This window comes from Lepidochelys kempii, chromosome 25 (genome assembly GCF_965140285.1).
Source record: "Lepidochelys kempii isolate rLepKem1 chromosome 25, rLepKem1.hap1, whole genome shotgun sequence".
In the NCBI taxonomy this organism is placed as follows: domain Eukaryota; kingdom Metazoa; phylum Chordata; order Testudines; family Cheloniidae; genus Lepidochelys; species Lepidochelys kempii.
Genome location: NC_136404.1, coordinates 6,159,413 through 6,167,678, shown reverse-complemented (window position 1 = coordinate 6,167,678; position 8,266 = coordinate 6,159,413). Strand labels below are relative to the sequence as shown.

Sequence of the window (8,266 nt, the reverse complement as noted above, 5' to 3'; positions counted from 1 at the left end):
GTGGTGGACTAGATCACTCCTAAGGTCTTGTCCAACCTTAATCTTCTGTGATTCTAAATGTTCACAAATAAAAGGAATTGCAAGGCAGAGGCTGGGATGGGCCAGTGAGCTGCTTCCCAGGAAACAGTAGGCTGCAGAGTGCTGAGAACCGGAGCTCCATTCCAACCTATGGCTGCTAGGGGAGGGGCAGAGGGTTGTGTGTGGGGATGTTTTCCAAGACTCTTCCACTGTCTCATGCAAAGGGAGAATTTTAGGAGGGTGATATTTCATTCAAATGGAGGGACCAAGCCCTGAGCTGCTAGCTCACGTATTCAGGGGAAAGTTAATGCAGGCAAACTTTCCGCTAAAATGAAACCACCCAAAAAGTTTTTTCTGTCATGAGAGAAATACAATCTTCCTGCAGCATTGCAGCATTCACCCTGCAGTAGGTATCTCAGACTGATCTGTCTTCTGTGCTGTACTCGGTGTGAAGTTCAGTAGCACTCAGGAAGCAGGTTACAGAGAGGGCCCCTTCCATCCTTGCTATTAATGGCACAGACGTAAGCAGAGTCTGTCAGCTAGTTGGGGATGGGGGAGAGACTTCAGGAGCAAACTCGATGTACATGAACAAATCTACCCCGCATAGGTGCCCAGCAGACAGGAACTGTGTGGCTCCAAGTGATCAGCTTTGGCTGGTGTTGGGTTACAAATCACGTTAGTGCTGAATGTAGAGGTAGTAAAATGTTGTTATCAATGTTGTTGTCTTTATTGTATGACTAAAGGGGAGCAGAATTGTGCTGAAAGGGCCTCGTTAAGCCACGGGCTCAAATGCCAGACCCCTGTGAAAGCAAAGAGGGGTGGGAACAGGTGTCCCAGCTAAGAGGTGTGGACAGGCCTGGTCTACACTTGGGTGGGGCTATTGATCTAAGTTACGTAACTTCAGCCCCGTGACTATCGTCGCTGAAGTCGACATACTTAGATCTACTTACTGCGGTGTCTTCACTGTGGTAGGCTGACAGCTGACGCCCCCGCATTGACTCCACCTGCACCTCTCGCTCCGGTGGAGTCAGAAGAGCGCTCGGGGGTCGATTTATCACGTCTTCACTAAAGGCGATAAATTGACCTCTGCTGGATCGATCGCTCCGGAGGTAAGTGTAGACATGCCCTTAGAGTCCCCAGTCTGGTTTAACCTGTTCCTCCCCGCTGTGCAAAGATAGAGCTAAATGGTCTCCATTAGGAGCCTTTTGTTACTGTAAGTGCTTGTGGGACAGTGTCTCTGCCCAGTCTCAGAGCTGACAATCACGAAGAGCTGGGTGAACCTCAAGAGACTGACCTGCAGAGGTCAGAGCAGAGAAGTAGGTGGCAGAAGGTGACCAGCGAGTGGAACTGCGGCTGGTGAGGTGGGGAGTGGCATGGAATGAGCAGCTGGCAGAGCAGCTAGTGGAGAGGAACCGTGGCTGGCGAGGCGGCCAGCAGAGAGGAACGAGCGGCTGGCAGCGTGGTCAGTGGAGAGGAACCGTGGCTGGTGGGACGGCCAGCCAGAGCAAGTGCTCAGATGGTGGAGCAAGCAAGGTGCCTTCTTCCCCAGGTGGGAGGGGAACTCACACAGATGCGCCTCTGAACCCTGGGTCCTCACTGACCAAGGACAATGACTGTGAGTGGGGTACGGTGAGGGAGCAGAGGGGGCACAGGAAAGGAACTGTTGGTTTTAGGACTCAGATACCCAAGGTGGAAGGCTCTGCCCCACGCACTCTGGGGTGAGCGTCCTGCTCACAGTGTTATGATTATGAATCCCGCTTGCAGCATTTTCCCTAATTAATGTTGGGTGGCTTCCCTCCTTTCATTAAAAGTTTCTTTTCTACACTCAAACTCTGTGCTTGCGAGTGGGGAAGGATTGCCTCTCAGAGGCTCCCGGGGTGGTGTGGAATTTTCCCATGTTACTGCGTGGGGGCTTGAGCTGATTCTGCGTAACCACCATTCTTGTTGTTTGGGAATGTGCTTGCAGGAGAAGGGGGATGGCAAAGAGACTGTGAGGCATCTAAGAACAGACAAAGTGGTTTTATTGCCTAACCAGAATCCAGGGTTACTCACCTCTGGTTATAACAACTCCCATTTTCAGAGGAGTTGTGCATAGGGGTGCCAACCCTCCAGGATTGTCATGGAGTCTCCAGGAATTAAAGATGAATCTTTCATTAAAAATTATGTCATGTGATGAAATCTCCGGGAATGTGTCCAACCAAAATTGGCAACCCTAGCTGTGCAGTTTGGGATGATCCCAAGATAAATTGCTCTGCCCCTTGTTGCTTTGCTGGACTGCTTGACTTAGGGTTGCCAGGTGTCTGTTTTTTGACTGGAACACCTTGTCGAAAAGGGACCCTGGCAGCTTCAGTCAGCTGCAGGGGCGGTGCTGCGGCCGGACGCAGCACATAGAGCTTCCTGGCTGCGCGTCCGCCTATGGGCCTCAGGGACATGCTGACCGCTTCCAGGAGCTGCCAGAGGTAATCGCTGCCTGCACCCCAACCCGAGCCCCCTCCTGCACCCAAACTCCCTCGCAGAGCCCTCACCCCCTCCCACACCCCAACCCCCTGCCCAGTCTGGTGAAAATGAGCGAGGGCGGACGAGAATGAGCGACGGAGGGAGGGGGGATGGAGTGAGCAGGGGGTGAGGCCTCAGAGAAGGGGCAGGGCAGGGGACAGGGCAAGGGTGTTCGATTTCTGCAATCAGAAAGTGGGCAACCCTAGCTTGACTGCTCCAACAGAGCCACACGGTCAGGGAACATTTTATACAAATCTGTGTAATTTGATCTCAGTTGGATCCGGCAAGAGCTTCCTGCATGATCTTACTCAGCACATTTGGGAGAACTGGCAACAAGTCATTGTCACATACACACTGGGGCAGGAGGGGGCGGAAGCTTCCTAAAAGTCGGGGAGCCACCAGAGCTCGAACTGTAGCCCTGACCCCTGCATTGCCCCGCCCCCAAAGCCCCACCCCTGTACCACCCCTTCTCCCTGAGCCCTGCCCTCTCACTGCCCTTCTCCCCATAGCCCCACCCTCGCACCGCCCCTTCTCCCTGAGCCCCGCCCTCGCACTGCCCCTTCTCCCTGAGCCCCGCCCTCGCACTGCCCCTTCTCCCTGAGCCCCGCCCTCGCACTGCCCCTTCTTCTTGACCCCCACCCTCGCACTGCCCCTTCTTCTTGACCCCCACCCTCGCACCGCCCCTTCTTCCCGAGGTCTCATCCTCGCACCACCCCTTCTCCCCATAGCCCCACCCTTGCACCACGCCTTCTCCCTGAGCCCTGCCCTTGCACCGCCCCTTCCCCCCGCACCATCTCTTCCCCCCAGAACCCTGTCCCTCACTCACTCCTCTCCAACTGCTCCCTGCTGTTGCTCACCCTTATGGCCGACAAAAAGGTGGGAGGGCCATGGGCCTCTGCCCCGCCCCCCCCCGCCGTTCTGTTGACCCTGCACTGGGGTTGGATGGTGGGGATCAAAAAGACCAAAATAACATTTCTGGTTTAAAAATCTCAAGATTTTGGGGCCCAGCTCATGATTTTTAGGGTCTGACTTGTGTTTTTTGAACTTTTGCAGTTGGTAATACTGTGAGCCTAAACAAAACATCCCAACATCGCTGATTTTCCTAAAATCTCATGCTTCCAGGTTTCAACCCGCTGCTAGCAGGGGTCAGGATGGGGCTTTCCCGCCCAGTGTATTCTCTTTTTCTTTCTCTCTCTCCTTTAAAGCCTCAGGGATGGGTCACTGGAGGGACAAGGACAGGGCCGTGAGCTCTCGCTCAAGTGTGCAGCTGGCTGGCCCTTGCTCCCATGTCCAGGGCTAACTCATCGCCCAGCGTGGGTCAGGGAGGAATTCTGTTCCAGGTCAGGCTGACAGTGACCTTGGGGGGAGTTTCACCTTCCTCTGCAGTGTGGGGGTGCGGGTAACTTGCCAGGGTTCTCTGGGTACCTCTCACTTACTCATTTCCCTGCCATTCCGGGGACTCGGGCACTGGGGCCCCTTGGCCCGGTCCTGTTCTCTGCCTGTGGCACGGAGAGGTTTAGTCTCCTGTGAGCCGTAATACCGTGGTCTCATGTCGGTTGTCGGGTTCGGTGCATGGGGGCTGGGTGGGGCTGGTGGCCTGTGATCTGCAGGTGGTCAGATGGTCTGGTGCTTCCTTCTGGCCTTTAGCACCAGGACAGTACTGATTCTTGTTGTTGTAATTTTCCATTCTGTGAAATATTTCAGTTTTTCATCACAAATGGAGATGAAACCATAGGCTCTGAATCTGTGGGTGCGGTGCCTTCCCCCTCCCCACTGATCAACACCTCCCCCTCCCTCCCAGGGCCTCCTGCCTGCCATGGATCAGCTGTTCTGCCATGTACAGGAGGTGCTGTGGGGGACGGGGACGAGTGGGGACAGGGCACACTTGGGGGAGGGCAGGAACTGGGCAGGAAGAGGCAGGGTGGGGGTAGGGACTTGGGGGAAGGGGTCAGGTGGGGGCAGGGTCTGGGGCAGAGCAGGGGGTTGAGTACCCCCAGGATCCAAAGGAAACTGGCGCCTGTGGATGAAATCAAGGTCAAAATAGCAGTCTTTTCTATGGGAAGGGTCTTCCAATTTCCCACCAGCTCTAGGTAAGAGTCTGACTTCGTACCCTGCTCACAGTCACTTACTTGTTCATCTACCTCTCCACTCATTAATCTGTACATTCATTCTGATCCCACAGTCTCTTGGTCTCCTTCCCACATACCAGCACCAACCTCTCGGGGGCACATTTCCAAAGGCACAACGCACGATCAGACATCTGAGATTTGGAAGCTGGGCATTTTAAATCCCATCGTGCAAGGAAAATCTTCTTCTTGAGAGGTAATGCCACAGGCACTTTAAAAGATGGGATTTAAAATGCCCAGCTTCCAAATCTCAGATGTCTGATAGTGCGTTGTACCTACACAGGTACAGGGAGAGCTCAGTGGTTTGGGCATTGGCCTGCTAAATCCAGGGTTGTGAGCTCAATCCTTGAGGGGGCTGTTTAGGGATCTGGGGCAAAAATTGGGGATTGGTCCTGCTTTGAGCAGGGGGTTGGACTAGATGACCTCCTGAGGTCCCTTCCAACCCTGATATTCTATGATTCTACACTCAGATCCATGGCAAGAGCGTGCCCAAGCTCTGGCTTTGCTGCCATTTGTACCAGAAGCCCCACATTTCCTCTTAGACCAATCTGCTGCTATTTTAACACACCCAAAAGTGAATAGGTGCGGTTCAGCCATGGCTCAGTTCGCTAGTTAAGAGAAATGCTCCTAAAATAAAGTCAGAGGAATCCCATTTTGCCCCGAGTGCTACACCCAGAACATCTTAAAGTGTAAGGAGCGTCTGGGGCTGTAGAACCCAGGCCCACAAAGGAGAGCGCTCAGAATTGAATTACTGCACCATTGACATCGTTTTAGAAGCTGATCCAGAGAGTTGGTGGAGAATAGAGCTGTGCAGAACTGAAATCCATGGTCATGTTCCATGCTTGTGTGTGTGCAAAATGTCACCCAGCTGCCCATTGGCTGTGTTGTGTGTCCAAACATGCAGGCTTTAGTTCACAATTCTCACACACCTCACTGACTTTGCATGCAATATAGAGTCATTCTGAATATTCTGAAGCCAAAGAGGGCCCAGAAATCAAACCCAGGGGAGCCTGTAGAGGTTTGTTTGCTAATGATCAGATCACCAGGAATTTTTGAACTCTTCTCCCATGGGCAGATTACCGAGGAGTTAACAGCACTCTTTTATTGGACTAATCTGGTCAGATCTCACAAGATGAGCAAGGGTGGGCTGGGTAAGGACTTGGCTGGGAGACCAGCAAGGAAAATCTACGGCAGGCGGTGCCGGAAGTACTGCTTAGGGTTAGAATGCGGCACTCTGCCTAGTGAGTCGTGCAGTACCCCAGCATGAGGTTAGAGGCCTCACTCTTGCTGGCCATGCCATCTTTTGAATGCGATGGAAGCCCTCCTTATTCATCATCATTAAAGATCTGAGAGCACTTTGTGTGAGAGCCGGGTCATTGAACCCAGAGCCCTGGCCAAGTTCTGGTTTTGGTAGGCACATTCTGCTGTCAATTTAATACATTACCCTTCTTCACTTCCGGTTCTAAACTTCTGCGTGATGTTCCTGAGCACTGTGAAACAACTGCCATATTTCATGTCAGAGACAGTGGCATTTCAGTAGGGGAAGTGAATCCTGCATGTGATTTGTGAGGTGTTGTAGGGTGACAGATGCTACATAGGATCATAGCTGTTGGTCGGTTGATATTAATTTCAACTCACAATGTATTGTTGGCAAATGATGTGACCTTCACAGGTTTTGGCTCTAATAGCTTTATGGGCAGGTGGGGCTGGCATTGCACCTGCCCCGAGGTCTAGGGAAAGGCTCCCCTGGCATCCCGTCTATGATGATGGGGTTTGTTTCTGTGTATAGTTAGCAGAATAAAACAAGTCAGCGCTGATGGATTCCAAAGCTAATGTGGAAAGCTCCCCAACAGGTTCCTGGAGCAGCTCCCTCACATTCTCCATCAAGTGGGGGTGCATTTCACAATTTACTGCAGTCCTGCTTAATTACATTGCTTGTTTCACCCATGATTGTTTCTCGTTACACAGCGGATGACAATGGAAGCCGTTCCTGCCAATTCTCCATGAGTAACAGATGGAGCCTGCCTAGGCCAGACAGCGTAAGCTGTACCCCTCTGAAGAGCAGTGATGTAAACAACCCCATCCTGTACCTTTTGATTTTTATTAAATAAAAGCCATACTGACTGCAATCATGTCTTTCACATTAACTTAAATACAACTAGGCAGATTTAATTTACTCTACAAAGTAAATCCATATTTTTCATGCAATCCTGGACGAATTACTTGTGTCCAGCACTGCACGAGTGCTCTAGCTGGCTGACCTGCAAAACACCAAATATTCTGTGTCTACAGCGTATATGTGTGTGTGTGTGTGTGTGTGTCACGCTCTCTCTCCCCCCCCCCCCACACACATCCTGAGTGAGGCGCCTGCTCGGGGGTGGGTATCTATGTACAGTACAGCTGAGTAAATAATTAATAGCAAATAATTTATTCAATAAAGTTAGCCTTTTCCCCATTAGGGTAAATGTATTCCTTTTACAGAATTATTGTCTCACCTTCTTTTGGACTAGATTTTTGTTGCTCACAAACAGATCTTTGTGGGTATGCAGTATCTGAAATGTGAAATTCAGGCTGCGCTGGTCACATGAGTCACATTGTATCTATCTCGTTTCTGGCTGGATGAAGATAACTCTTCGTAAATCCAGAATGAAAGTTGAGGAGTTCACCATTTGTGTTATGAATATTCTGTAATATTTGTTGAAAATGTGCTGTTTTCTGGGCAGTTCTGCCAGTGAGCTCCCTAAAGCAGTCACAGGAAGTGAACAGGAAAGGGGCACAGCTGAAGCAGGCTTGATTGTTTTTTTTTTTTAATTTGGGTGAGTTTTCATATTCCATTCTGAGGCAATCACTCAGCTCCAACGTACAGAGCACATCAGTGTCTGTCAGTGGGGTAGATTTTTATACTGACCAGCATTGTATGAGGAGCTGGGACCCTGCTTACTGAGACCCTAGACGTTTTCAGAACAGACAGAGTTCATTCCTGTGCCTCTGGGCATCCAAGCACCAACTCTCACCTAAGCCCCAGAGCAATTCACAACCTGGGGGCGATAGGTGTTTGGACACCTAACTCCTGTGCAGGGCCCCATCCAGCAGGCAGCTTCTGAGCAGGTCTAGTGGATTGGGCCCCTCAGGTGAGCTCGCACAAACCAGCCAAAGGAGAAGGAACACTCTAACCACTGAGCGATTGGCTGTTCTGGTGGGGGACCCTCTCAGTCTCTCCTGCTGAAGCTGCCCCACTGTGGATAAATAGCCCCACTTGGGCCAGAGAACGCAAGAGAGCACATGCATGAGAATGACTCTGGCGCTGGCTAGCTGGAGCACAGCCCCGGGATGTGGTGACCTCCTGCTCCAGGTACTCTTTACGTATCTATCCACACTAGAGCAGCTTCAGCACAGGAGAGACCTAGGGCACCCCACATCAGACTGTCGCATAGCCCAGGGGTCAGGGCACTCCCCTGAGAGCTGGCACAGCCCTGTTCAGACACCTTCTCCCTCTTCCACATCCTAGATGAGAACGTGAACCGCTGGGCTAAACATTATGAGTGTGGTCTCCTGCCCTGCCACTCCAGCTTCTTGCAGCAATGGCAGAGGCTCCCAACCCCAAAGAGGGTTCCCTGCGGAGGACC

At 51.8% G+C, this 8,266-nt stretch overlaps 1 long non-coding RNA gene across 1 annotated transcript; it reads left to right on the top strand.

The window, feature by feature from the left end:
- Positions 1 to 2,215: 2,215 nt before the first annotated feature.
- Positions 2,216 to 6,769, top strand: LOC140903169 (uncharacterized). The gene is made up of 2 exons (XR_012156174.2): positions 2,216 to 2,477; positions 6,609 to 6,769. It is a non-coding gene; the product is annotated as an uncharacterized LOC140903169 (long non-coding RNA).
- The last annotated feature ends 1,497 nt before the right edge of the window (positions 6,770 to 8,266 follow it).